The sequence below is a fragment of the Anolis carolinensis genome, chromosome 5, assembly GCF_035594765.1.
Source record: "Anolis carolinensis isolate JA03-04 chromosome 5, rAnoCar3.1.pri, whole genome shotgun sequence".
Classification (NCBI taxonomy): Eukaryota; Metazoa; Chordata; class Lepidosauria; order Squamata; family Dactyloidae; genus Anolis; species Anolis carolinensis.
Genome location: NC_085845.1, coordinates 60954187 through 60981042, shown reverse-complemented (window position 1 = coordinate 60981042; position 26856 = coordinate 60954187). Strand labels below are relative to the sequence as shown.

Genomic DNA, 26856 nt, shown 5'->3' with positions numbered 1-26856 from the left:
TCCTGCCAAGGCATTGCTTGGCATCCGCTCCGTTTCTAATCCCAAGCCTTGGGCTGAGTTTTATTTCTGCAATCACAAAGTCAGACATTGATTTGATTCAGTAGAGGGTCCACAGCAATTTATAGTTTCCAAAGGACATTGCCAATCCTGTCAAGGCATTGCTTGGCGTGTGCTGCGTTTCTAATCCAAAGTCCTCAGCCAGAGTTTCATTTTTGCAATCACAATGTCAGCCAGTGGCACCATTGATCAAAAGGTTCAAAGGCAATTTATAGTTTCCAAAGGACAGTGGCACTCCTGCCAAGGCATTGCTTGGCGTGTGCTGCGTTTCTAATCCAAAGTCTATACAAGTAGAAGAGGGACTTTTACAGTGATAAGAACCCAATTGAACAGGAAATAAGACTTCCAAACCAGGAACAGGTTTCTTCAAATATTGAAAAATAGTGTATTATAAAAAGTTATGAAAATTCACCAAAAATCATAGGAGACAGGAAACATTCTGCAATTTGTTGAGCAGAGTGTTGAATGTGATCTCCCACTGTACCAAATTTGATGAGGATAGCTCAAGAAATGAGGGTGGGAGAGCCCTGTAAAAGTCCCCCCCGGTTTCCTTTTTTTTTGCGATTGCGCATGCGCGTCCACCATTTTAGAAACATTAAGAATCATTACGAATTTTTGGAAATATCCGAAATTTTTGGGTGAAAAATTTGGAAATACTTTCTATATCGAAGCGCCGGCAACCCCTACTTTAGAAACGAGAATTGAAACATTTTTTCCATCGATCAGACAAGCCTAATAATTATATCTCCAAACTTGTACTTTATTTACTACTAGCTTGGGGTCCCGGCGGTGCCCGGGTTATTAGTAGACGGCATTGAGTTGTTTGGGGATGTGAGGAAATATCACTTAAGTTTGGTCCAGATCCGTCATCAGCTGGGTTCAGTGCTGTCCGTATAAGGGTGAACTACAACTCCCAGAGCCAAAGGAGAATCACCCCGAAACCCTGCCTGTATGCTCAGTTGGACATGATGAGGCAGTGTGACAAGTTTGGTCCAGATCCGAAGTGGGCTGGGTTCAGTGCTAACTATATAAGGGTGAACTACAACTCCCAGAGCCAAAGGAGAATCACCCCGAAACCCTGCCTATATGCTCAGTTGGACATGATGAGGCAGTGTGCCAAGTTTGGTCCAGATCCGAAGTTGGCTGGGTTCAGTGCTAACTATATAAGGGTGAACTACAACTCCCAGAGCCAAAGGAGAATCACCCCAAAACCCTGCCTGTATGCTCAGTTGGACATGATGAGGCAGTGTGCCAAGTTTGGTCCAGATCCGAAGTTGGCTGGGTTCAGTGCTAACTATATAAGGGCGAACTACAACTCCCAGAGCCAAAGGAGAATCACCCCGAAACCCTGCCTGTATGCTCAGTTGGGCATGATGAGGCAGTGTGCCAACTTTGGTCCAGATCCGAAGTTGGCTGGGTTCAGTGCAGTCTATATAAGGGTGAACTATAACTCCCAGAGCCAAAGGACCTAGCAACCCGAAAGATAGTTGCATCTATCAAGTAGGAAATAAGGTACCACTTATAAAGTGGGGAGGCAAATTTAACTAATTTATGACGTTGGAATGAGGAAGTGCCGTCACAGTGGATCAACCTATTTACGTACTGCCGCCTGACCTTGTTGAAGGAGAGTGCTGTATCCAAAAGACACAGGCAAAAGCTGCTCTGTTTGGAACAGGGAAAATGGCCACCTCTTTTGCGGCCTAGCACAATGGAGCCAGGCTGCAAGGCCTGAAACGTGTTAGCAAAATGATCAAAGGCGGCTTGGATTGGGGCTTTGGGGGCTAGAAGTGTTCATAAGCATATCATTAAAAAGATAATAACAATGTTCTCTGCTGTCTTTTGAGGAAAGTAGGGCCTTACAAAGAAGTTGAAAGCTGAGGGTTGGAAAGCTGAGGAAAGCGGCGTGGGGCCAGCCTGGAAGGCCTTAAACATGTCAGCAGAGGGGCCAAAGGGGGCCACCTGTTGTCAGTGGGTTCATGGATCGTAGGGGTGATGTGTGTCAAGTTTGGTCCAGGTCCGGCCTTCCTGGTGGTGGCAGTGGTGTTTTTTATTACCAAAGTGTAGGCCGAAAGCTGTTAACTGTCCCAAAGCTAGCATCGTTCTGAGGAGATAAGTAGGCCGAACGAAGCCAGTTGGTAGTAGTTTTTCCCTCAGCAATCCCAGTGGCCTGTGAAAGTGGCGGCCAATCAGAGCTGGCCCATATTCCGGCCAGCCAATCAGAAAGCTGATCCATATTCCGCCAGGCCAATCAAAACGCGAGCACATATTCCGCCAGGCCAATCAAAACGCTGATACATACTCCGATACAAACATTCACTTTTATTATATATATAGATGTGAGGTTGACTTATGCAGAAGTATATACAATAGGTGAGTTATCTAGGTTATTTGCATATCTTTGATCAGTCTGATTACATTTTTGTCCTTCCTGTGCATATGTTTGCTTAACTACAAAAAAGAGGAAAGATGGTAATCTATATAGAGACATCTTGTACAAAATGTAGAAAATCTTCCTGGTCTCGAACCAGTTCCAGGCATGGCACTCTAATCACTTGTACAGCAAAACTGTACTATAATGCACTATAGGGCCTGCATTATAGACTTGAAAACTTGGCCGTTCCAACGTGCCTTTGAATAACGGCTTAGTTCGCAATCATGGCTGCCCAGCCCTAATTTAATGCTTTCTCCAGTATTTTATTCCCAACCCTGACTCCATTGCTCTGTGTTTTTTCTTCCTCTCATATCTAAATATGCCCATTTTTCCCAGCAGTGGTTGTGATGTTGATGTTTTATTTTTCTGGTTTTAGCTGTTTTAATTATATTAGTTATATGTTTTTTTATTATGTAATTTGAATTTCTTGTATATGCTGGGCTTGGTCCCCATGTAAGTTGCCCTGAGACCTTTTCGGGAGATGGTGGTGGGTTATAAGAATGAAGTTCTTATAACCCACCTCACAACCTCTGAGGATGCCTGCCATAGATATGGGTGAAACGTCAGGAGATAATACTTCTGGAACATGGCCATACAGCCAGGAAAACACACAGCAATCCCAAGAATGAAGTTGTTGTTGTTGTTGTTGTTGTTGTTGTTGTTGTTGTTGTTGACATGTCCATTGACTCTCCTTTTCTACAGCTGTGACTATCAGCACCAGCCAGCTCTCTTCATTATGCCCTTAACTCCAAGACACTGTCCAAGCACTCTTTCACCATCTCTCTGTCAGGATCTATTACTGAAAAGGTCTGTCATAGTTCTCCTCCTGAGATCCACAAGTCCTTGACTGCTTTCTGACTGCATTTGGGGCTGACTTTGGCCCAAACCTGGAATTAGAAGCAAACTGGTAATGGAATGCACATGGCACCGTGTGATACCTCAGCAAAGGTGATGGTCCAACTGCAATGCCAGTTTTCCTACTGCGATGATGTGAGGTAAGGGAGAATTCTTTATTGATCCCACCGCTGCCACCAATTTGCGAAGAACTGAGGCAGGGAGGAATCTTTTTATCCCACCATACAGTTGCCACCAATTTGTAAAGATGTCTGGATGATGATTTTAATTAACTAATTATTTATATATATATATATATATATATATATATATATATATATATATATATATATGCTGCCACCAATTGTGGAGATGTCAGGCAGAGGATAATTTATTCTTTTTAATCTTTCTTTACTTATTTCACTTTTGATGGTAACGTTGCTTAGTTTAGAATATGAGTGTGACAGAGACTTAGATGGTTTAAAGAACAAAACGAGTTTATTTCATGCACAGAGCTTAGTGGTTACAATAACTTCTTTAAGACACTTAAATAACTGTTACAAATAGATGTTGAGGTGTTCCAACTTCCACAATACTTTGTCCTCTTCAATCAAAACTATTAACTGATCTCTTGGATCTACTGGGATTACTTCCCCTTACTTCTCAGCCTCTACAAATAACCCTAAAGAAGTCACCCAACTTGCTTAGTCTGGCACTATTAAGAGGTCTGCTTCCCTGGTTTCCCTAATCTGGAACCAGTGTCTTTCCCCTGTGACTAAAAATCACAGACTACCTAAAATAAGTCACCTTATTTTAGAATTGACTCAAATTCCCTCATTTGAGTCACCCTGATCCTCCAACTGAGAATCAGTCTTCACTGTAATTCCACCATTACAGACTGACCTGTTTTTAAAACATTCCCTCCTTTTTTCCTTCAAACGACGGTTAGCTCCGTCTTCGTTGCTATGGCAACCTGCCTCAGAATGCTGAGCTGGTTACCTTCCCCCACGTATTGTTAACTCTAATACTTACCCATTTTAAACATAGCCAAACATGACTTTTAAAACACAATTAAACATGACATCTATAAACTAAAACATCACACTTCTTTACACCTACCTTGTATGAAAAAGTCAACAGAAGGCAGATAGGCTGCCTTCTTTGCTTCCACATCCAACATCTTGCCTGTTTATCATACTTTCTGTAGTTTCCAGAAGTTGAACTACAAAACATATGGAGGGTAAAATGATCCATTTGTTATATGATAGGTAGATTCCTTCAATGAAGCTTCCAGGAAGCTAGTTATGAAATATTGCATGTTGGGGGGGGGGGGGGGAGGGGAATAAATGGAGATTGGGCAGGCCAAGCTGATAAACCTTTGTACAAAACTTAACTAGCTTCGTTATCTTTATTGCCTTTGTCTATTTTAGTCAACATACTCACATATAAAATGTGCAAAAGGTACAACATAATACTTTACTCTCAGTACTCATTGTACCTAATAGTACCTGCATGTGCTTTTTTATTTGCCTAAGCATTTTGGACAGGTATTAATTGTGAGTGTTTATTTTATTTCCTGCCTTTTAGAACTGAAATTAATGAAGAGAAAGAAAGAACTCTAGTTTTGCCTTTAAGCCCTTAACAGCATATAATTAAGAACCTTAACATGACACAAACAAAGTCCTATGATTCCACTTTACCTGCCTATGGAATTCCAGAGTTTATAGTTTGCTTAGGTAGTTGTGCACTCTGGCTGCAAGACTAAATACTCTTTCCTAAACTGAAAATCATAAGATTTCATAGGATGGAACAATGGGATTTAAAGCAGATCATGTGAAATAACTATGGTTCTATGAGGCTTCCCTTCTACTTTATATAGAACTCTAAACAAATAAATCAATATCAACATTCTAGTTCTAATATTTTGGCTCATTTTATTTGGCATTATTACTATTAGTATTAGTATTACAAATTTATTGGCTATTCTTAATGTCAAAAGAGTAGCTGGAATGTTTTCATTTATTATTAAATGCACATGTTAAGTAACAATATTCATCATGACAGGAAATACTAGCTTGTGACACGATTCTGTTGTTCATTTTTATTTAAATTGACTGTAATTAATTATCTTGGCCAGCCTCACAGTGTTCTTGTCATGATGAATGATATAAGAATACATTATATGCGCAGTAACCTTTAAAAGTTGAAGTACTTTTGTGCCAACTTTAAAAAACTGTTGGATTTGCAAATCCCTTTAGCACTTGCCAGTGCATCAGTAGTGGGAGATGATAACAGGTACAGTCAAGCAAATATTGTAGGACCATGTATTCCTTATCCCTGCCTTACAAATAGGTTCATTTTTCCACTTGGTTGGTAGGATCACAGGGAGGGGTTAGAAATATATACTATGCGTTATGAAGATTACATTTGTTCAGAATCTAGGCCCTTGTTTATCAAATGCAAAAGCTTAACAAGAAGTGTAAGCTTAAGAAGTAAAATGGCTTTCATTCATAATGGGAGCTCAGTACCACTTTTCATTTGAACTTTGTGAGGATAGTACTGGTTTAAGTACATTTAGTCCAAGATATACACTGTTATCTCTAGGTTTTATTCAGTAAATATTATCTGTACTACAACAATCTGGAAGGGCCATTTGAGGTCAAACATTCTGCCTGTCTTAAAAAAAATAATGTGGAATTGTGGCTTTTCTCCTCTAAACCCATGACATAAATGGAAACAAAGGCACATGCCATTTTTTATTTTTAAAGCATATTAGACAGCAGTTTTCCTCCTAATCTTTTCTTTAAACAAAACATATTAAATAAACATCTGAAAAATATCGACTGGAAATGCCGATCCATTGCCTAATATCTCTCAGAAATGCTGAACAAAGTTCAGGAGTTAGCATTTTGAATGGTCAATGAAATATCTTTAGCAAAGCCTCTGATTTAGCACTAAGAATAATGAAGGGACCACTGGGCCCAGTTCCCAACATAAAACTGGTTTCATAGTAAAGCCAACATTTTTTCCCTATTTGTCAGGGACTTTGGAGCTGGAAAGTCAAGAGGAAAGACGAGGACTTCCTAGGATTGGTGAGAAAGGAGCATCCCAGAACTTGAGATAACATGCTGCCATTGATTGATTGATTGATTGATTGTGTCAGAAGTGAATTGAGGATACAGTTTTAGCCTGCACTTTTGGACTCTTGCTTGCTGAATATCTCTGTGTATCTTAGGAAGCTATTTCTTGATTTAAGACATTGGCTTACTGGCTGATATCCGAACAGAGGATGTGCCGGAGATGTCTCTGCTGCTGAATACGCATGTTGATAAAAAATGGACAAAAAGAAGTTATGGAGTCCTTTGCAATGGGAACCTTACTGCCTGCACAGGAACTATTCCACTGGTACCAGGAAGCATTCTTTATGTTTTTCCACCAACACAGCCCCTTTTTATTCTGAAAATGAATCCTCATTTTGGTGCAATAGTAAGGCTGTAGACACGAGGTAGGCAAACAATACTTGCAAGCTACAGCAATAAGAATATTTTTCAAAAAGTCTACTTCAGTATAAAAATGAGAATTTTTTAAAAATTTTATTAACGTTCGCAATTACATCTGTGTTTTTTAAAGGTACATTTCGGTTTACACTAGGTCCCAAATGAGTAACTGGTAAAAAAAGTTAAAAAAAAATGTAGAAATCTCTGAGCCTAGCTACCCACAGTCCCAAAGAAATATAGGTGTCATACATCTCCTGTTGTTTTCCTCTTGGGTTTCATACAAGCCATTCTTAACAGGGGTGTACTGGAAGCTTTTCTCCCAAACTGTTCTCCCTTAGAGTGTTCTCTCCTCACACTTTGGCAATACCTCTGCTCCTGATTTACTTCGATTCTTTATTGTTGGCCTTCTTCTCTTTCTGCTCTACCTTCTCTCTTTACTTGTTGTTGTACTTATAACTGTCTAGAGAGAACACTTCTCTAGGCATTGTTGAAGGCTTCCATGGCCAAAATCACTGGGTTGTTATGCATTTTCCGGGCTGTATGACCATGTTCCAGAAGCATTCTCTCCTGACATTTTACCCACATCTATGGCAGGCATCTTTAGCGGTTGTGAGTTATATTGTGGGAGGTTCAGGGTGGAAGGTTCAGGGTGGGAGAAAGGACTCTTGTCTATTGAAGGCCAGTGTGAATGTTGTAATTAATCACCTTGATTAGCATTAATGGCCTTGCAAGCTTCATTCCTGCCTGGGGGAATCTTTTGTTCAGAGGTGTTAGCTGTCCCTGATTGATTCATGTCTGTAATTCTTCTGTTTTCAGAGTGTTGTTCTTTATTTACTGTTCTGATTTTAGAGTAGCCAGATTTTGTTCATTTTCATAGTTTCCTCCTTTCTGTTGAAATTGTCCATATGTTTGTGGACTTCTCTAGGCATTTGTAGGTCCTTCAGCATAATTGTATGGTCAACTTCTAGCCAACGTAGGGATGGTTCCTAGTGCTGTTTCAATGGTGAAAGATGGCCCAGGTGAACCTTTAGGAAAGTCTACAACAATCATTCCCAAACAATCTACAGCAGAAATATTATATAAACATGTGCTTTTCAAGGTAGTGCTTTTGCCCTGAGATTCCTTTATAACTTTAATATTGTTTTCTCTAAATTAATAAAAAGAAACAAGAATTTTTAAAAAAATGTTTTCTGTAACTGCAGTGAAAGGACAGTAGGAAGACTACATGCAACTTTTGGACCAGCCCAATCTAGAATTAAGTAGTACCTGTATGACCTTTCCTATTTGTCTAAACAATAATAATAATAACTTTATTCTTATACCCCGCCCCATCTCCCTGGAGGGACTCGGAGCGGCTTACATGGGGCTATGCCTGGACACAACAGCACAAAATCAAAACAAAAACAATAAACAAATCACCCAACAATAAAACATCAACATGGATAAAAACAGTCATAAAAGATCAATATACAAAATAATGTTAAAATCATGAGTTGGATCAAAAGATCCAACACAACAGGAATACCGCCTGCATACTGGATTTCAAGTTCCAGCCCAAGGCCTTGCTGTAAGTCCAACTTTAGTGTATGCCTTAGCCAAACTATGACTCACCCTCAAACCTCCTAGGAGTGTGGGCTAAGAAACCACACATTCCATTTCTGGATATGTGCATGACCTCTCTCACAGCCCTGGCTTGGAGTTTTATTGTGTCTTCTTACAGACAGTCATGGGATAAAAGGGTTTCTTGCTGAGCTGTCTCATTTGTCTGATTTCTTTCCATCTATCCCTCTTTCTTGCTACTAAAGAAAAACTCAAAAACACAGTGAATAGAAAAGATTTAAAGATTTAGAGTGACTTCAATCCCAAAAGCTGGAATAAAAAAGTCACGTCTTGACTTGACACCAGAATGAAAACAACATTGGTGCTAGTCTGATCTTCACTGGAAGGGCATTCCACAGCTGGAGTGCAAAATCTGAGAAGCTCCTCTCCCACATTGGTTTTAGTGCCCTTCAAGTACCGTTATATGCTTGAGTATAAGCTGACCCGAATATAAACTAAAACACCTAATTTTAACACAAAAACTGGGAAAACTTATTGACTCAAGTATAAGATGAGGGTGGGAAATGCAGCAGCTACTGGTAAATCTCAAAAATAATAATATAAAATTATACCAATAACATTATATTAATTGAGGCATCAGTAGGTTAAATGTTTTTGAATGTTTAATATTTTGAATATTAAAACTGAAATTTAAGATTTCAGTCCAACTCTGTCCAACTCTGATTACCTATATACTCAAGTATAAGCCGACCCAAATATATGCCAATTAGGACCTTCATTCGAGTATAAGCCTAAAAGAGGGCTGAAAAAGTCAGCTTATACTCGAGTGTATACGGTAATTTCTGATCTAATAAGACCTTAAAGCAAACCTATCACAGGATTTGCTTGGCAAGGTTTATTCAGAAGAGATTTGCCAATGCCTGCCTTTGAGGTGATGAGTGCGACTTGCCCAAGGACATCCAGAAGATTTCATGTCTGAGCTGGGATTTGAACCCTGATCTCCAGAGTCCAATGCTCAAACCACTATACCATGTTGGTTTCCAGTTCCAGTGGTACGAAATCAAGGAAGTCTACTTCTGTAGAGCTCATTCCCAGCTATATATAAGGAACCACTGTTTCATAGAAGTAAATCTGTTGTTCACATTTCATCCCAAAATAGTCATGCTTCTATTCTATTGCATTTTGTTACTGAATATTCCCTATTCTTCAACATTTATAATGATAAATATTTGCTAAGATAGTAAATAAATGTTTTAATTTTGCTTTAAATTGTGAGACCATCATTATTTGTATTTTAATTGTTTTTGGCATTTGTCCCTTCTGTCAATGTTGATTTTTCATTTGGGAAGAGCTATTGGACTGGTTTTGCTATCATAGCAAAATTCCAAAATAACATTACTTTCATTGAAAGCTAATTAAAATAACACATCCCCATTCATCAGCCAACAATTTTAATTGTAGAACCGAACTATCAGTTCCTGGAAAAACATAAGACAAATGACTTTCCAGCTAGTACATTTGTAATCTTGCCTGTTCCTAACTTGAGTTTACTTTGGAGATCTTGAAAATGGGTCTGCTGATAACACTGGTTAAAGCTGGGAGCTCTACTCATATCACTTTCTCATGGTATTTGGGTTATGACCTCTTATTACAGTGCTGACACAATCTTTTTTCTTCTTCTGAAAGCACAACACATGCAGGATATGAGATTGGATTTTGAATATTTTAATCTATCTCTATTGTTTCATTCTTAAACAGTGCTATGATCTTAGAAAAACTAAGGGTGCATTTACACTGTAGAATTAATGCAGTTTGACACCACTTTAATAGTCATGTTCACTGCTATGGGATGATAGGAAATGTCGTTTTACAAGGTCATTAGCCAAAGAGTCCTGGTGCCTCACCAAACTACACATTCCAGGAATCCATAGCATTGAGCCATGACAATTAAAGTGATGTGAACTGCATTAATTCTACAATGTAGACATACTCTGAGACTGATCCAAAGACCTAAGCCTATAGGGAAGAGCTTTCCAAACATCTCATGTGTGTGACACACTTTTTAGACATGCATCATTTCACAACATAGTAATTCAGTTTTACTAGCAAACTGAAAGTTAAACCAACTTCTTATAAGAGATACAAAAATGCACACACACACATACACACACATATAAATAAATATAAATTAAAAAATGTAATAATGTAATGTATGGGAACACAACATATCTCATGAAAACCTTTCATTTGTATATTTAAATATATATGATTCATTGCTTATTTTACATAAACTGAGAGGTTTCTTATTACATTCTTGTGACCCACACACTGCAGCCAACACACCAATGTGTTGTGCCACCCAATTTGGAAAGCTCTGCTATAAGGTCTTCCTATTTACCTGAATGAGGAGAAGTATTTAACATATATAGAGATTCTCCAACATGGACATAAATTGTTCCCCAGCTATCTATGAATATAAATACATTGGGAGTGCTGGACAACCATGATATAATAAAACCTCTTCTTTTGTGCAGAAAAGTGCCTTTTTTTCTGCTAACAACATTTTCTGTGCAGAAAATATTTCTACACAAAAATATAATTTTCTACACCGAAAATGCTGTTGCCTGCACAGGAAATGCTGTTTTCTATGCAAATGAACTGTGTGCAAAGTTTTCAACATTAAATCCTGAATTTTTGTTAATTTAAACAGGGTTTGCTATTATCCATGATTTCTTGTTTCCATAGTAAATTCAGGAATATATCTCCTGAAGATGTTATTGTAAATTTCATGTCAAGTGAGCATTTGCCCCAGGAGCGCCAATACTGTGGGATGAAATAGAGACCTAAATTTCTGGAGTTCCAATTAATAACAACATGTGCATTAATGTTGACATTCTTCCAAAAAGGGTGTAGTTATGGGAGAGAAGACATTGCTTCCTCCAAAATAGGAATACTGACCTTCAAAAAAATTTTTAGCAATGCAAAGAGTGAGCCATTTAATATCATTCACACTTAGAAATCTTAGATTTCTTGTGCTTGCATTTCTTTGATTGTTTTGCTTGCTCCTTATCTTTGACTGTCTAAACTTTCATCATATATGATCAACTGAAGTTTTAAGAAGTGGTAATGCTAGAAATATGGGGACTGAAGGAAAATTTCATGAGGGAGGGGAAGATTCATACTTGAAAGCAATGTCCTCATTTTGTTTTCTCCATAGCTACTCATATGTTTTTGTTACAATATGAAACTCTTGTTATATAGTCACTGTCATTTTTATACTGCTAGTTAAATTTTGCAAACCACTTTGTCATCTATTATAACAAAAAGGATTCTATATATAATTTTAATAACCAAATAATAAGTTCGTTGTCAAACAGATTTATGTTATTCTTTTTATAGAAAGAACAGCATCACTATGTCTTTAAAAACAGAAATTCTTTATAGTGACATTTAGTGAGTAATAATTTTGGCAGCTGTTGTTAACCAAAGTAATCATTTGTCATTATTTATCCCTGTTTGAAGCTGGAACATAATGGATAGAGTTCACAGCTAATACTAAGAGAAACTCTTTAAGGCAGAACTAAAGTTCATTGGGTGAAATACATATTTTACAATCTTTTACAACCAAAGAAACCCCTAAGAGTTTAATAAATAGATTCCATTTTTGCTGCCTTCTGGGTTCCTCATACTGTAAATTAAATCTGCAATGAGTATTATAATTCTATGCTAATTGAATGCTTTATTTCTAAAACAATGTAAGCTAGGGACTGAAAAATGGCAACTGTTAGCTTCCATGGCTCCATCTACATTGCCATATACTGCAGTTTGAAACTGCATTATATGGTCAGTGTAGACCAGGCATGGGCAAATTTTGGTCTTCCAGCTGTTTTGTAATTCAACTCCCACAATACCGGTTGTTAGGAATTGTGGGGATTGAAGCCCAAAACACCTGGAGGGCCAAAGTTTGCCCATGCCTGATGTAGACTCATACAATGCAGTTCAATGCCATTAAACTGCATTATATGACAATGTAGATGGGACCCATGTGTGGGTGGCAATGCATCTGTTCCAAGTTTTGATCAAAATTTTAAGGAGCTATATAAAATGCTCAATCTCAGGAATAGGGTTCTGCAGCCCAAATACTGGGGCTAAATGGTGTCACTTCACCAGTGGCCTCCAAAAAAGTATGCAGACATGACGTATTATTTTCTCTGACTGGTAAATAGGGTGTTGTAGATCAGCCAGAGGCTGATAGTTTAACTGAGGATTTAGATAAGATTGTGGGCTTCCCTGTGGCACAAAGTGATGGGCTCTCAAGTCTGGGAAATTCAGGTAGAGGAAATGATGTTTCTCTCTGTGAGAAAACTAGCTCAGCAAGTGCTGGGCGTCAAGGCCAGTACGAGGAGGCAATAGTAGATAAGGATTCGAGTGAAGAGCTGAGTGATAAGGAGGGTTCCCAGGAGAAATCGCCTGTAGCTACAGAGATCAACAAAAGTCTCTCTTTGGTGTTTACAAATCAGAGCAAAAATAGAGTGCGCTGGGCTGAGACGAACGTTGGGAAGAAAATTCATGGGAGACATAATGCTTTCATGAGTGGCTATTAAACAAGTTTTTTAACTTTAAGGGCAGTTCAGACAATGCTGTGTTAAGAGTGAGAATCTGAGCTTGAGTTCTCTTGTTCATGGTTGAAGTCAAGTCTTGATTTTGAATTTAAATATCCTGGAAGTTTTCTATGTTACAGTTCATGTACTCCTGTTCAAGTCTTACTATATCTTCCTGATCTCTGTTTTCTGGCTGTTGCTGGACTTTGTCACCTTTGGAACTTTATGAGACATTTGGATTATTGTTTGGTTCTCACCTTTTGGATTATATATCTTCCTTCCTTATTCCCGATTTTTATATGGTTTTTTCTGTTGTTACAATAAACTGTTTGCTTATATTCCTGGACTCTTGCGTGGTGCAGTGGTCATAGGTGTTTCCAGGTCTGGAGTGCAACATAGGGATGTAAACCTGCACAAATTTTCTTCTAGCTGTAAAAGCCTTTGAAAACTATGATGTTTTTGAAACCTATCTTCAATTCAGAAGTTATTCTGTGCAAAATCCACCCATGGGGATGTTTTGTGTACAAAACTGTCTTTCCTCTGTTAGCAGTCTTTTTAGCTAGAAAATATTTATAACTAGTAATATTATTTTCTAGACAAAAATGTTGTTGCTTTCACAGATTAACTGTATAAAGTTTCCATGATTAAATCCTGAATTATAGCATTTACTTGAGAGAAAATAGCTAATTTTATGAATCCTTTTTTTCTGCACATGTAATGCTGTTTCATTAATAAAATCAATCACATGCACATATTTTCCACAGTAATCATGAACTGCAAAAAAGTATCACAATTCCAGAATCTTCTCAACAAGATTTTCCAACAAGCAAAATCGTATTTTCAACCATTTTTCAATTTTTTTTAGTATCCTTTCCATCCCTACAGATAATGCTGAGCACAGTTTATTTTACTACTTGTAGTATAGAATACTGGCGCTTTTCATAGAGGCAAATAACAACAGAAAAAGTATCAACAAATTCAAATGAAATGTTTACAAATGTCATGTGATGTGTTTCACCAATCCTTTCTAAAAGATTATTGTAAGAATAATGACAAGTCTGTATTAGTAAAGTCTTTTTATTTAACTAATACAATGTAAATATTTGCACACTGAAATTTCTAGTTTATGTTTCATTTGCTGGGTCACTTTGTTGTGATCTCTGTGACTACATCTTAGGAAAAAAAATAAAGTATGTTGTAATTGTATATCCCCAATGAAGCTGCCAACTATAAGTAAACCACTATTTTTAAAAAGGGAAATCTCACAGAAAATGTCCAACAATCAGAAGTGACATGCATGTCTCAGCAGGTTTTACCACAATGATTTTTTTTCTTTTCCTGTTTTTGAAGCAGAATAGCTTCAACAGCAAACCACCCTATCAGATTGAAAGGAAAGGAAAGTTCCACAAATAGCTGACAGCAGCAAAAGAGTCCTAGTGAAACTTGGCTTTTATTTAGTCAAAGCTGAATGAATTCTTTTTCTGCTAGCTGTAGTAGCAGTAATATATTTCCTCCTACTTTGAGGTACAGAAAATACAAATACAAAAATACAAAATACAGAAGATGCCAAAATCAGATACAAAAATAAATCCTACAAATTGCAAGTGGCAGGGTGATCTAGCAGAGTGTAGGACTGGGACTCAGAAGATCTAGCTTCAGATCTCCAATGACTCATAAAAATTCACCAAGTGATTTGAAAACCTATTCTGTCTCAGTTTGGCCTACCTTGCTATTCTTATAAGGATTCAACATGGGGAGACATCCCATTGGATGAAAAGTGTATTATGAATAGAACCAATAAATCCAAATAATTATTATGATGTTTATTTATACACCTCCCCTTCTCTCTTCACAAAGGAGACTCAAAGTGGCTAATATGCAGTGGTAAACAACATCATTCACTAGTGAGCGCACCTAAAGTCTATTTTCTGTTTCTCTCAGGGCAATTCAGGATTATTCAGAGATCTATTAATAAATTCCACACAATACAATTTTGGACTGGAAATACGTTATATAAGCTCATTAAAGCATTCATCTGTTTCAGAGCCCATCCAGACAGGCCTTAAAGTGAGACCTGTTTCGGTTTTACCTGAGGTGTCCAAATGACACCTCCAGTAAAACCAAATTAATTAAACACCCCCCCCCCCACCGAGTCTCCTGGTGCATAATTTCCTCAACCATAATGGCATCCATGTAAGTTTAAAAAAACTTTTGGGTTTTTTTTGGGGGGGGGGGCTTCGGGGATGCTTCATGCCATCCTGATTGTTAATGGGATTGCATGTAGACACCCCTCTCTGGAAAAGCCATTTTTTAAAAAAACAAAAACAAAAACAAAACCTGCTTTGGCATGGGTTAACTCATGTGTGGAAGTGCCAGTAAGTTCTCCAGAATTTCATAATAAATAAATAAATAATTTTCTATCACACTTTTCTTCCTAAATGGGACCCAAAGCAACTCACAACATTATAAAAACAATACAAATCACCATACATGTATATGACAATCTATAAAACCAAATTTACACTGAAAAATAAACATATTTAAAACATTTATTAATTACATTTCTGAAAACCAGTGTAGTCATTTGACTGTATAGGAATAGGACCTCTGGGAGACCTCTTGACTGTGGAAGCCCGCTGGATGACATTGGGCAAGTTGTATTCTCTCAACCTCAGAGGAAAGCAATGGCAACAAATCTTGGTAATACAGCTCCATTATAGATTTACTTTAGGGTTCCCAAAAGTCTGAAATGGTATGAAGACATTTCAAAATAGATTACAGTGTGATACATTGCTGTTTTAAATGGTATCTTAGGAGGAAGTTTACTTGCTAGTTTCAGCAGACTAATTTAAGCTTAACCTAGCTGTCAGTTTGTTGGGAGTATAATATTTTATATTTGACAGTGGAGCTCCTTTCACCCACTGCTCTCTGCTGTATTTAGCAACCTTTACATATTGAAAACTCACATTAGTTAAGATGAGGTAAACAGTACTCTATTGTTTACAGTTAACAGACTGCAGGTTATATGACATGCTGAAAATCAAAAGGGTAAGGAATCATAAATCCTCTGGAAAATTGTTGTTTTGCTTAATGCAAATTTAGGATAAAGACAGACTGTTGTTTTGTCATAACCAGGTTAATGATGGCAATTCAAAAGAGAAAGATTCAAAGCAAATAAAAAGCCATGGCTCCTTTTTTAAAAAAGAAAGAAAAGAAAACTGAATTAAAAACCATTTTGGGACAAGGTCCTGTATGGTTAGAATTAAAAGGATGGTACACAACATATTTGTGTTCCTCCTTTTTATTTCATTTATTTCCACTTGATGAAGGAAACTGTTTTAAAGCATTTTGTTCTTGTAGGTTGAGTGTTTTGAAATGAGTTTCATGGTTATACATAATATGCCAATGAAACATTGTATATTACCTTTATTTACTAGAGTCAAATGCGCCATCAAATCTAATGTGTACCTCAATTTTCAAAACCCTGAAACCAAAAAAGTATTTATTGGCGAATGTAATGTGCAGCGACAAAAAGTGCACTCATCGTAATTTGGACAAAAAAGATGCAAATTACAGTGGCTGCCTGCTTATAATTCCTTCTTTAAAAACAAAAATATTAGAACACCAAAGCTTTCAGCAATTGAAAATAAAACCTTGAGGTGCATCCATGCTATAAATGAATCCCCTTTAATTTTAATAGAAGCTCCAGGCACTCCTAAAATAGCTTTCCCTTTCGCTTTGGCTCCACACTAAGATTCCTCACGGTGAAGAACATGCAGGTCATGAATAGGCCTCCACAGTTACCTACATACCCACCGCCAAGACCCTATGCTTGGAAGGCCATCCTATTTAGGCATGAGTGATCACCGATGATGAATATGCAGCGTAATTTTGAGAATGTAATTTAATAATTATTATTTTTGTACCCTGCCTCCATCTCCCCAAAGGGACTCGGGCAGCTTGCATATGGCACAAGTGCCTAAAACAATGCATACAATAAACACACAGTACAATACAAATTAAAACCCCTAGTATATAAAACAACAATTTTAAATTTAGCCAAAAAAGGTGAGCATTAGTTTTGAGTAAATGTGGTAGTTCTTATAAGTAAATTCTACTGGGTGCATTATGTCTTTTTGTTCCTAGGTACATCATTACCTTCTTTCTGTGCTTCATATATATCATTTCTACACATTTACTTAAAAATATGGAAGTGAAACATAGCTCACTCTAAAGTTTTTTTTTTAATGTAGTTTTGACATAGTAGTGAAACACATTAAGTTTAGGCCTTTTTCAATTATAATACTTATCATATAATTGTTAAGTTTTCAAAAGGTGGTTAGTCAAATGGAAAGGAAATAGTCTTTTTCCAAATTAGTAGTACTTCTTTTTTATCGCTGAATAATTAGATAAACCCCAAAGAGGACATAGTGGCACTAGCTGTTCTGTTTGGAATTTCTTACCTTCATTAACCCATCGTTAAAATGAGTGGTTGCTAGTTGACATCATTATTGCCTCATAATAGATTGGTGTTTCTGCTAGCATTTCTTAAAGGTATAATAAATACTTCATTTTTGAGAATTTTGTGAATGCGTTGAGAATTATTTGGCTGCTTTTTGGCAGGAAGTGAAGTTCTGATGAATTTGGCAGGGGGCAACTTACTCTGCTTGTGTTTGATCTGACTAAGCCAAGTCTTTTTCTCCTCTGAATTGCTTGCATCTGCCACAAGGCAAGGTGTGGACTATCCAGAGATGACGGAGGACCCTTCTACACGGTCCTCATATCCCAGGATCTGATCCTAGATTATCTTCTGATCCCAGATTATATAGCAGTGGAGACTCATATAATCCAGTTTAAAGCAGATAATCTGGGATCAGGTCCCTGGATATAGGGACAGTATAGAATGAGGCTGAAGCAGAACATCTTAACAGAATGTCTTACATTAAATACATTACTTTCTTCTACCACAGGAGTGTTGTGCCTCAGTTCACAAGGGCCCTTCTACATATAACCCAGAATATCAAGGCAGAAAATCCCACAATATCTGCTTTGAACCGGGTTATCTGAGTTGACATTGCCATATATTCCAGTTCAAAGCAGAAAATGTGGGATTTTATTCAGCTGTGTGGAAGGGGCCATGGAAATCTGAATTCCCACTTTGACTCCCTCCAAAATACGAGTTGCCTATATTTCCAGGCAATATGCTTCCCTCCTAGCTAGTGGAAGAACTAGCAACAGTAATGTTGTCTCCAATTATCATCAGAAAAGGTTTACAGGCATACCAAGGTTGGAACATGTTTTGATTTATACAAACATAAACGAGAAACAAAGAAGTCTTTTAAAATCACGTGATCACTCATTGCACAGTAGCATTAAAATTACATCTTTTATAATGCTTCCTGAATATAATCAAATTAATCAACATGTCAAAATTTTTATTAGCAGCCTTCCTAGTTTACTAAATAGGACTGGCAGTCTTTATTGCATTCTTTCCAAAACACCTGGATATGAGAAACTAGATATTTATCTTAAGGTGTGTTTGCACCATCCAGTTCATTTCAGAGAGGAACAGCAACAACAGCAAGGTATTCTTTTGTGTCAGTCTTCTTCCTGGAATGCTCTACAGGTACTTTGTATGTGATTCATGCCTACAAAGAACATAAAGAATTACTTGTGTGTCAGTTCTGCAAATTGGATTGCCGTTCCAGTCTATAACTGAGAATGAAGTTCGTTATCAACCACAGCAAGTACAATTAATCCGGAGGCACAGCGGGTTAAACCGCTGAACTGCTAAACTTGCTGAATCCAGAGAGTGGGGTGAGTTCCTGCTCTTAGCCCCAGCTTCTGCCAACCTAGCAGTTCAAAAACATGCAAATGTGAGTAAATCAATAGGTACCACTCCAGCAGGAAGGTAATGGCACTTCATGCAATCATGCCAGCCACATGACCTTGGAAGTGTCTATGGACAACGGCGGCTCTTCAGCTTAGAAATGAAGATGAGCACCAACCCCCAGAGTTGGGCATGACTAGACTTAATGTCAGGGGAAAACCTTTACCTTTACCTTTTTTTACAATTGTGGGATCAGAAACTGTCAAATTGGTACAATTACATGATTGAAGACAGGTGTGATTTCAAAATCATGTACAGCAATGTTGTTTCTAATTACTATTTCCAACTCCTGAAATTAGTGGTGTGAGGTTGCATGAGTGCTTCCTCCTTATCCAAGTTTATGCCCAGATTTTGGAGTTTTGAATAATCTGTGTTTTCCTCCTGCTATTCTATTTTTAATGGGGTAACCATGTTAGCCTGCTGCTACAAAATCAAGAAAGAATTCTGTGACACTATAAAGATAAACATTCCATAGAGTACAATATATCGAGTAGGCTTGTGCAATTTGGCTGGAGGGCAATCCATTTTTGATATCCTAATTTCATTGGGTACCCAGACCCATTTTCAGGAGCCTCCCAAAATCAGCTAACAGGGAAAGATCCAGGAAGATCCGGCCAATTGGCAGTAATGAGGAACTTACAAGGCTCCCCTTTCTGTTCCTGAGATCCTTTCCTTTCTTCCCTTCAAAGAAGTCTGGGTTTGAGAAACAGGGTTAAGGAAGCATTCTTCCTAGGCTCCTTTTCTTTCTTCCTTTCAGGAAAGCCTGGGTTTGAGCAACGGGGTTAAGGAAGCATATGATACATACTCCCAAATAGACGGGAAGAAGCACCCAGCAGCCATATGGGCTGTTTCGAGCAACAAAAAACATGGCGGCTGAGCCTTTGCCATTATGGCCACCCGGAGAATGGAAGAAGTCAAAGAAGGCAAAAGAAAACAGTTAAAACAGATCTGTGCATAAGTCTAATATCTATATCTTTATATATGAAAACATGCTACATGGTAGATTGTTGTTAGTGTTCATTATAACTGGTCCCTGGAGAGAGTCCAGGAAGTAAAGAAACAATAGGAACCAAAGAACAGAGATATGGCACATTTGGGAGGAGGAATGCTAGTCCTCATAGAGCACATAAAATTCACATACACTATAGCTAATCCTCTTGCGTAGATTCTTAGCCCTGCAGAGGAAATCTGGAACTTCAGCCATTATTACAGCTATTGGACTAAATCCAATGTTTTGTTTTTTTCTAGCTAACAAGCCAACTTATTTTTTAAAGGTAAGATGAAAATATTCTCAATTCCTTCCTGACTCCTTAAAGTAATTGAATAGCTTACCCCATTTTGTAGGTTATGAATGGTCCCAAAGGAGGATGTGTAAACATGGGTATCATTGTTGGGAGCAACAATGATACCCAAAATAAAATACAAGAGGCATTGAACAAATGTGCATGCTTCCCTGTCTATGCACATTAAGTTCTTAATGAATTAGCACAAATTAATAACTATAGCAGCATTGATTGTGGCAATTGAGCTGTTTTCTCTCTCATTTGGTTATCTCCATGTCCAGAAGAGCCACAAGACTGGAAAGATGTCTAGGTGACACCCTTTGAGAATGGCAAGATATTTAAAAGCAAGGTTCCCAGTTGGCAATGGGCTGATAAAGAGTAACTGGTAACGTGTTCATATTACATCTTTATACTATGATTCCACTTTAACTGCCATGTCTGTTCTCAGTGGAATGATGGGTTTTCTAATCTGATGAGAAACTGGATCTCCCTGGCTTAACATTCTAAATGCCTTTCCCTAAACTGCAAATATCAATATTCCATAAAAGTATCAATGTTAAAGAGCCAGCATAGTGTAGTAGTTTGACTGTTGAATTAAAATTCTGGAGACCAGGGTTCAAATACCCACTCAGCCATGAAAACTCATTGGAAGGCAAAAGCATCCCCCTCTGAAGAACTCTTGCCAATAAACCCCATGACAGATATATTTTGTGTCTCCATGAGTCGAAAATGACTTGAAAGTAAATAATAATAATAATAATAATAATAATAATAATAATAATAATAATAATTTTATTTTTATATCCCGCCACCATCTCCCCGGAGGGACTTGGGGCAGTTTACATGGGGATTGTCCAGCATAAATAAAGATTACAAACTAAAAACCCAATTAGGGGGTAAAGTGCTGAGAAAACCTCATAATGAATTAGGCCTGGGCAGACTTGATCAGGGAATAAAACCGTCATTCAAAGGCACGCTGAAACATCCAAGTTTTCAAGTCCTTGCGGAAGGTGGACAGAGTGGGGGCTAATCTAATCTCCCTGGAGAGGGAGTTCCAGAGCTGGGAGGTCACCACCAAGAAGGCCCTCTCACTCATTCCCAACAACTGTGCTCGTTACAGTGGCGGGAGCGAGAGAAGGGCCTCCCCAGCAGATCTTAGAGCCCACATTTGTTCATAGGGAAACTGTCCAGTTCTATGCCAGAAACAGCCTTAGACACAAATAAAAAAGGGTTTACTTCAACCGAAATAAAGATAATGCAATTAGAAAACAGAAAGTACAACGTCGATGATAATGCACAGTCTTCAAACAAATGTAAAACAGAAGTCTTCACAGCAGACAGCAAATAAAGTCCTTATGAATTGCAAACGATGCTGGACATTGTGCTGGTAATAGACACTCCCCCAAAAGTAAGTCAGTTGTAGCCAGCACTGATCCCTGACTTTGCTGCTAATTTATAGTGCTGAGCTTCCCAATACAGCTGACCCTAGAGTGTGGTCTGATTGCTCAACATTTTCTCTGCTAGCCTAGATTATCTCCTTTTAACTTCTTTTTCCCTTCGCCATTCCAGAAAGGTAGAGATTTCTGATATTTCTGCCACCTTTCCTCCTCCTCCTTCTTCCTCACTACTTAACCCCAAATCTCCAAATTCTGATATGTCTGATATTTCTGCCACCTTTCCTCCTCCTCCTTCTTCCTCACTACTTAACCCCAAATCCCCAAGTGCTGCTTCTTCAACCACCTGTCCTCCTTCTCCCTCAGAATCAGAATCAGAATGGTCGCAAAGATAGGAAGGGCCCAAACCGTTTAGGGCTTTGTAGGTAATAATACAACAACTGTTAAAGTGGAATTATATTGCAATAATTGCATTGTGTGAAATGGCCCTAGATTGGGGTACAAAGGGAAATTATGGCTGAAGAAGCAGGAAATTGGGGAAATAATTGATTACAAGCTGGAGCATAGAACAGGGGATAAGAGGAAAAGTCAGGAAGAAAGTTTGGTTGATGCTATCCAATAGTTGTTATGGGCCAGAGAATCAAAATCATTTGCTGAATCTAACATCTAATATTCTTGAAGTTACTTCTACTGTCACTTCAACTTTGTTATTTAGCAATGTAAATGGAGTTATAAAGACCTAAACCAGTTGTCAACAGCTGTGGTAGATTCATGGGGCAATTTTTCTCTCCTGCAGACTTCTATTTTGACATTCTGGTACTTTAATATTAGTTAAAATTTAATATGAAAGAGAGCCATGCTCCCTGAAACTTATTCAAAAAATAGCTGTTCTTCTTCAAAGCTTTTAGTAATCCTTTTTTGGCAAAAAAATAAAATAAAATAAATTAAAGGTGGTCTGGACAAATCAAGAGCTGCAAAGGTGGAGGACCTGCATTCTTATATTCTAACTCTGATATAAAGGCTATGAGCTAAATGTCACATGCTGCATTTATATATTAAAGCAAATCCATGACTTCAGATTCTAATTTGAATGGATTTTTTATAATACATGATCTGCCAAACAATGGAACTTGTGGTGGTAGTTAAAAATAGCCTAAAATCAATGTACAAAGGCAATATAAACATCAACAAAAACATCAATTCATATAAACAATTGTTGTAACCTATGGCATGATTTCAACAAAGGGAGGCAATAATAAATTACCTAGTCTGAGAAAGAAATACACTATTATGTGCTTCATTGTGTCAGCTGCCAGCCAATACATGAATGTGCTGTGAGTAATATTCTACAGTGTATAAGGCGAGTGTAACTGTAGATGCCAGATGGCAAGAAAGACTGGAATAAAATTGCTATCTTCTGCTACCACACCTGCATTTGCAAAGCCCTTTACTGCTTCACATCAGTCATGTCTTGCATAACCTTTCCTTGGAAATATTCGATGATTTCTGCACTTGGGGAGTGCTGTCCGATTAAGAAACATGTACACCAGTGGGGTTTAATAGATTTTTCTCCTCTTGCGTGTATCCACAAATGAGAAATCATCAGTCATCATTCAAATTACTAAGCACACAAAATACGTCAGTTTAATTTTTCTGTGTAAAACATAGGGTCATTCAAGGCTTTATTTTCTAGGGAAATGAATACACATTGTTTTGTACATTCCAGGAAGAGATATTGATGAGCATGTACTTTATGTCTGTAATATAATTTTAACTTATGACTTATATGAAATATACTTAAGAGTCATTCAAGTTAAGAGTCATTGGTGTTTTGTGAAAATATCAGAGATTTCTAATTCATACTGTTGTCTATACTCAATTCTATAATTGAAAACACTGTGAAAAGGAATGAAAAAGCAATTATAGAGGTAGTTGAGACGTAAAATATTATAAGTTTTTATTTTTAAAAGGTTGATGCCAGCTCCCTTCTGCCTATTTCAGTTTCACAACTATTTAACACTCTTTCGCTATATATGATTAACTGCAGACTCACATTCTTTCTCACTCATAATGCAGAAGTGTGCCAAGTGTTTATGAATCTGAAATAATGCAAAAGAAGTAAGTGATTAAGCTCTTCTTCAAACTCGAAAATGTATAGGACTTCATTAAAAGTGTTTTAATACTATGTTATAAGAAGACTCGAACACTGACTTTTGGTTTTAACAGCAACAACTAAGAAAAGCAGGGTATAAAAATTCCTATTAAAAGAAACAATAGCAACAGTGAAGATGATGGGTTTGATATTTGACCAGGATATTAAAAAACAACCATAATGATAGCTTTCTAAATGTCAGTATGATGTGCCTTTTATACTGTCCTGAAAGATCTTACATTCAAAAGCGTTCAGGAGTAAGAATCATCAGTAAATGTTTCAATACCATTTGGGTTTCTCTGGCATAGCTTTTTAGATCTGGATAGTTTTCAGTTTGGCCAGAATATGCATAGCTATGAACACATAACCAAGAGTTACATACTTGTGATCACTATATGTTCATGATTCTTACATAGTCCCAGGTTTAGGAGCTATATGTAAGAACTGTGAAGGTCACCCAATACTCATGTACCAGGCAGCAGCCACTGAGATCAATGGGGATCTGTTCCCCAATCAATCAGGAAGCAGCTGACTTACATTCTTGCCCTTCATCACATGAGCAATCTCTAGCACAAATGGGAATTGTGATAGGGACCTTTATTCTTCCTGTTGTTCCAGAGGTTACTCATAAAAGGGAGTAGAAATAACAGTAAGCGGCTTCCCAAGCAATAGAGGAGAACCTCGTTAATCATGGTGTCTTGGGATTGGGCTGTGATTCATTGAACAGATGGTTAGAATACAAATGCTTATACATCCATAAATCTCATATAAGATTCCAGTCATTGCCTTAAAATGGTTTCAATGCAGTTTTTCTTTACATTTTGCAAAAGAAAATGAAGCCAAGGTTATGTGTACTCTAGTAATATTATAGTAATCTTACCATTTCCCCATATTCATGTCTATTAGCTTATTCTTATGACCTCATCAGATGGGGCAATTTGCTCGTCGTACACCTTTCACCATAGAGTCCATTACACCACCCTGTGTCCCCCAGGGGAGATAGGGCAGGCTATAAGTAAAGCATTATTATTATTATTATTATTATTATTATTATTATTATTATTATTACACAACACACATCTACCTCTGGCCAGGCTCCATAGCGAAAGAGGAGAGCAAGTGGCATACACTGCCAATGTGACAACACAAGAGACTTCCTGTGTTGTCTTTGAAACAATGGGGGGAAGCCAGGTGGCAGGTGCTTCCCCTGTGGGATAGGGTCTGCAGTGAGTCAGGTGACACAGGTTGTGGGGTGACAGGTTCTCCACGCCCTTCGCTGAGACCCCACAGATTCACCACGATCCATGGTAAATCCAATAGCCAATGTGATAAGGTCCTTAGATGCTTGACCTCCCTAACTTCCAAGGATGCTAGTTGCCAAGCCAAATACACACACACACCATACATATATATAATACTAGCTGTGCCCGGCCACGCATTGCTGTGGCAAAGTGGTGGTGGTATTGGTTAAAAATTGTTGTGTAATTTTTATTTGACGTTATTTGCAATTTTTTATTAATTTTACTGTAAGTTATATTTTTATTTATTATATTTTATTATTTTCTTGTATTATTTTTAGTTATTTTCTGTTATTATAGTATTTTATTGTATTAATTTTTAGTGTTTTTTATTATTTTTATTGGGTTGTTAGGAGACCAAGTTGGAGGAGCTTAGCCTTCTAACTGGCAGCAATTGGATAAAAGCAATTATTCCTCTCTCTCAAATTAGGACTTTATTTTTCTTTTCTTTTTGTTGTATCAACCTAGAGGCGTGGATGATGGGTTGTGTTGTCAAATTTCGAGGTTGTTGTTTTGTGGGTCGCGTGATGCCATCACTCTTTTATATATATAGATTTACCAAGATAGTTCAACATATTTTAATGGTTTTTTAAATGTATACCCTGTATTATCATGAAATGTAATTAATGGATAGATGGATGGATAGCTGGATAGGTAAAATAAGCCTACTCTCCAGATGAACCTGTTCAGATCTAAATGGGAAAACTACTGTGATTTGGATCCAGACTAAATCATACTCAGACCATTTAGACTCATTGAAATAAAAAAGTCTTAAATCTCATACATTTCAAATAGTTTTCTTCAAGTTTGACTGTGATACTTAGTCAAAGCAATGTATATAAGAAATTAAATGTCTTCAGCAATAAAAATACTGCCACTCAACATACCAGTTGGTATATATTTAATAAAAACAGAAAGATGCAGCATCACCCTGAGATTTTTATTTAATACCATATAATCCTTATAACGGCGCTCCATGCAGTCATGCTGGCCACATGACCTTAGAGCTGTCTACGGACAATGCTGGCTCTTCGGCTTAGAAATGGAGATGAGCACCAACCCCCAGAGTCGGTCACAAGTGGACTTAACGTCAGGGGAAAACCTTTACCTTTACCTAATCCTTATAAACCCAGCTGCATTTTATCACAGGAAAATGATATGCCATATTTTTCAGGATTTTCCTAAAATTAAAGAAAGTTTGTAAAAAAAAATACTTCAATTTACAAGAGCTCAGCTTTATATTTTGTTTACCATGCTTGCTGTCAACTGTATATGTTTTACTTATAAGTTCTCATTTATTTCAGAATTAAATGAGAATAAAAATAATTATTATCTTGTCCTAAAATTGTCCTATAACTTTCCATACCATTTCTGTCATTCCTAGAAACCTATTTCTTCTCTTACCTGAAGTGTTTTCCTTTTAAGTGCCTTTGTTGATTCAACATCCAAAACAATATTGGTTGCATTTTTCTTCAGGCAGTCTTCTAACTTGTCTAACAGGATTTTTTTTTAAAATAATTACTGTCCTAGTTGCCTTTAATAGCTCATCAGTTTTAGCAGAATGAAAGCTGAACTTTCATCTCAGCAAATATGTATAAGGTTTCACTGTAAATAAGATAAAAAGATTCCAAGTGATAAGCAACTGAGAGCAACATTTTATGACAAAGACATTGTTTACTACAAATGTCAGCGTAACCCCTGTCTGCAATTAATTAAATTTCAGAAGGAAGAGTACACTGAACTACACATGCTCAAGCATGTTTTTTGCTTAGTAAACTTCCTGATCTACTCAATTCACTCTAATCCTGTGAGGTCCTGACCTACATCAGAAGAATTATCTACATATGAATTCTAAACCC

General features: G+C 37.4%; 1 long non-coding RNA gene across 1 annotated transcript; it reads right to left on the bottom strand.

Annotated features, from left to right (window-relative positions):
- Nucleotides 1-18398: 18398 nt before the first annotated feature.
- LOC134299227 (uncharacterized) lies at nucleotides 18399-26713 on the bottom strand. The gene is made up of 2 exons (XR_010006405.1): nucleotides 26402-26713; nucleotides 18399-18628 (listed from the first exon to the last, which is right to left on the bottom strand). It is a non-coding gene; the product is annotated as an uncharacterized LOC134299227 (long non-coding RNA).
- Nucleotides 26714-26856: the final 143 nt, after the last annotated feature.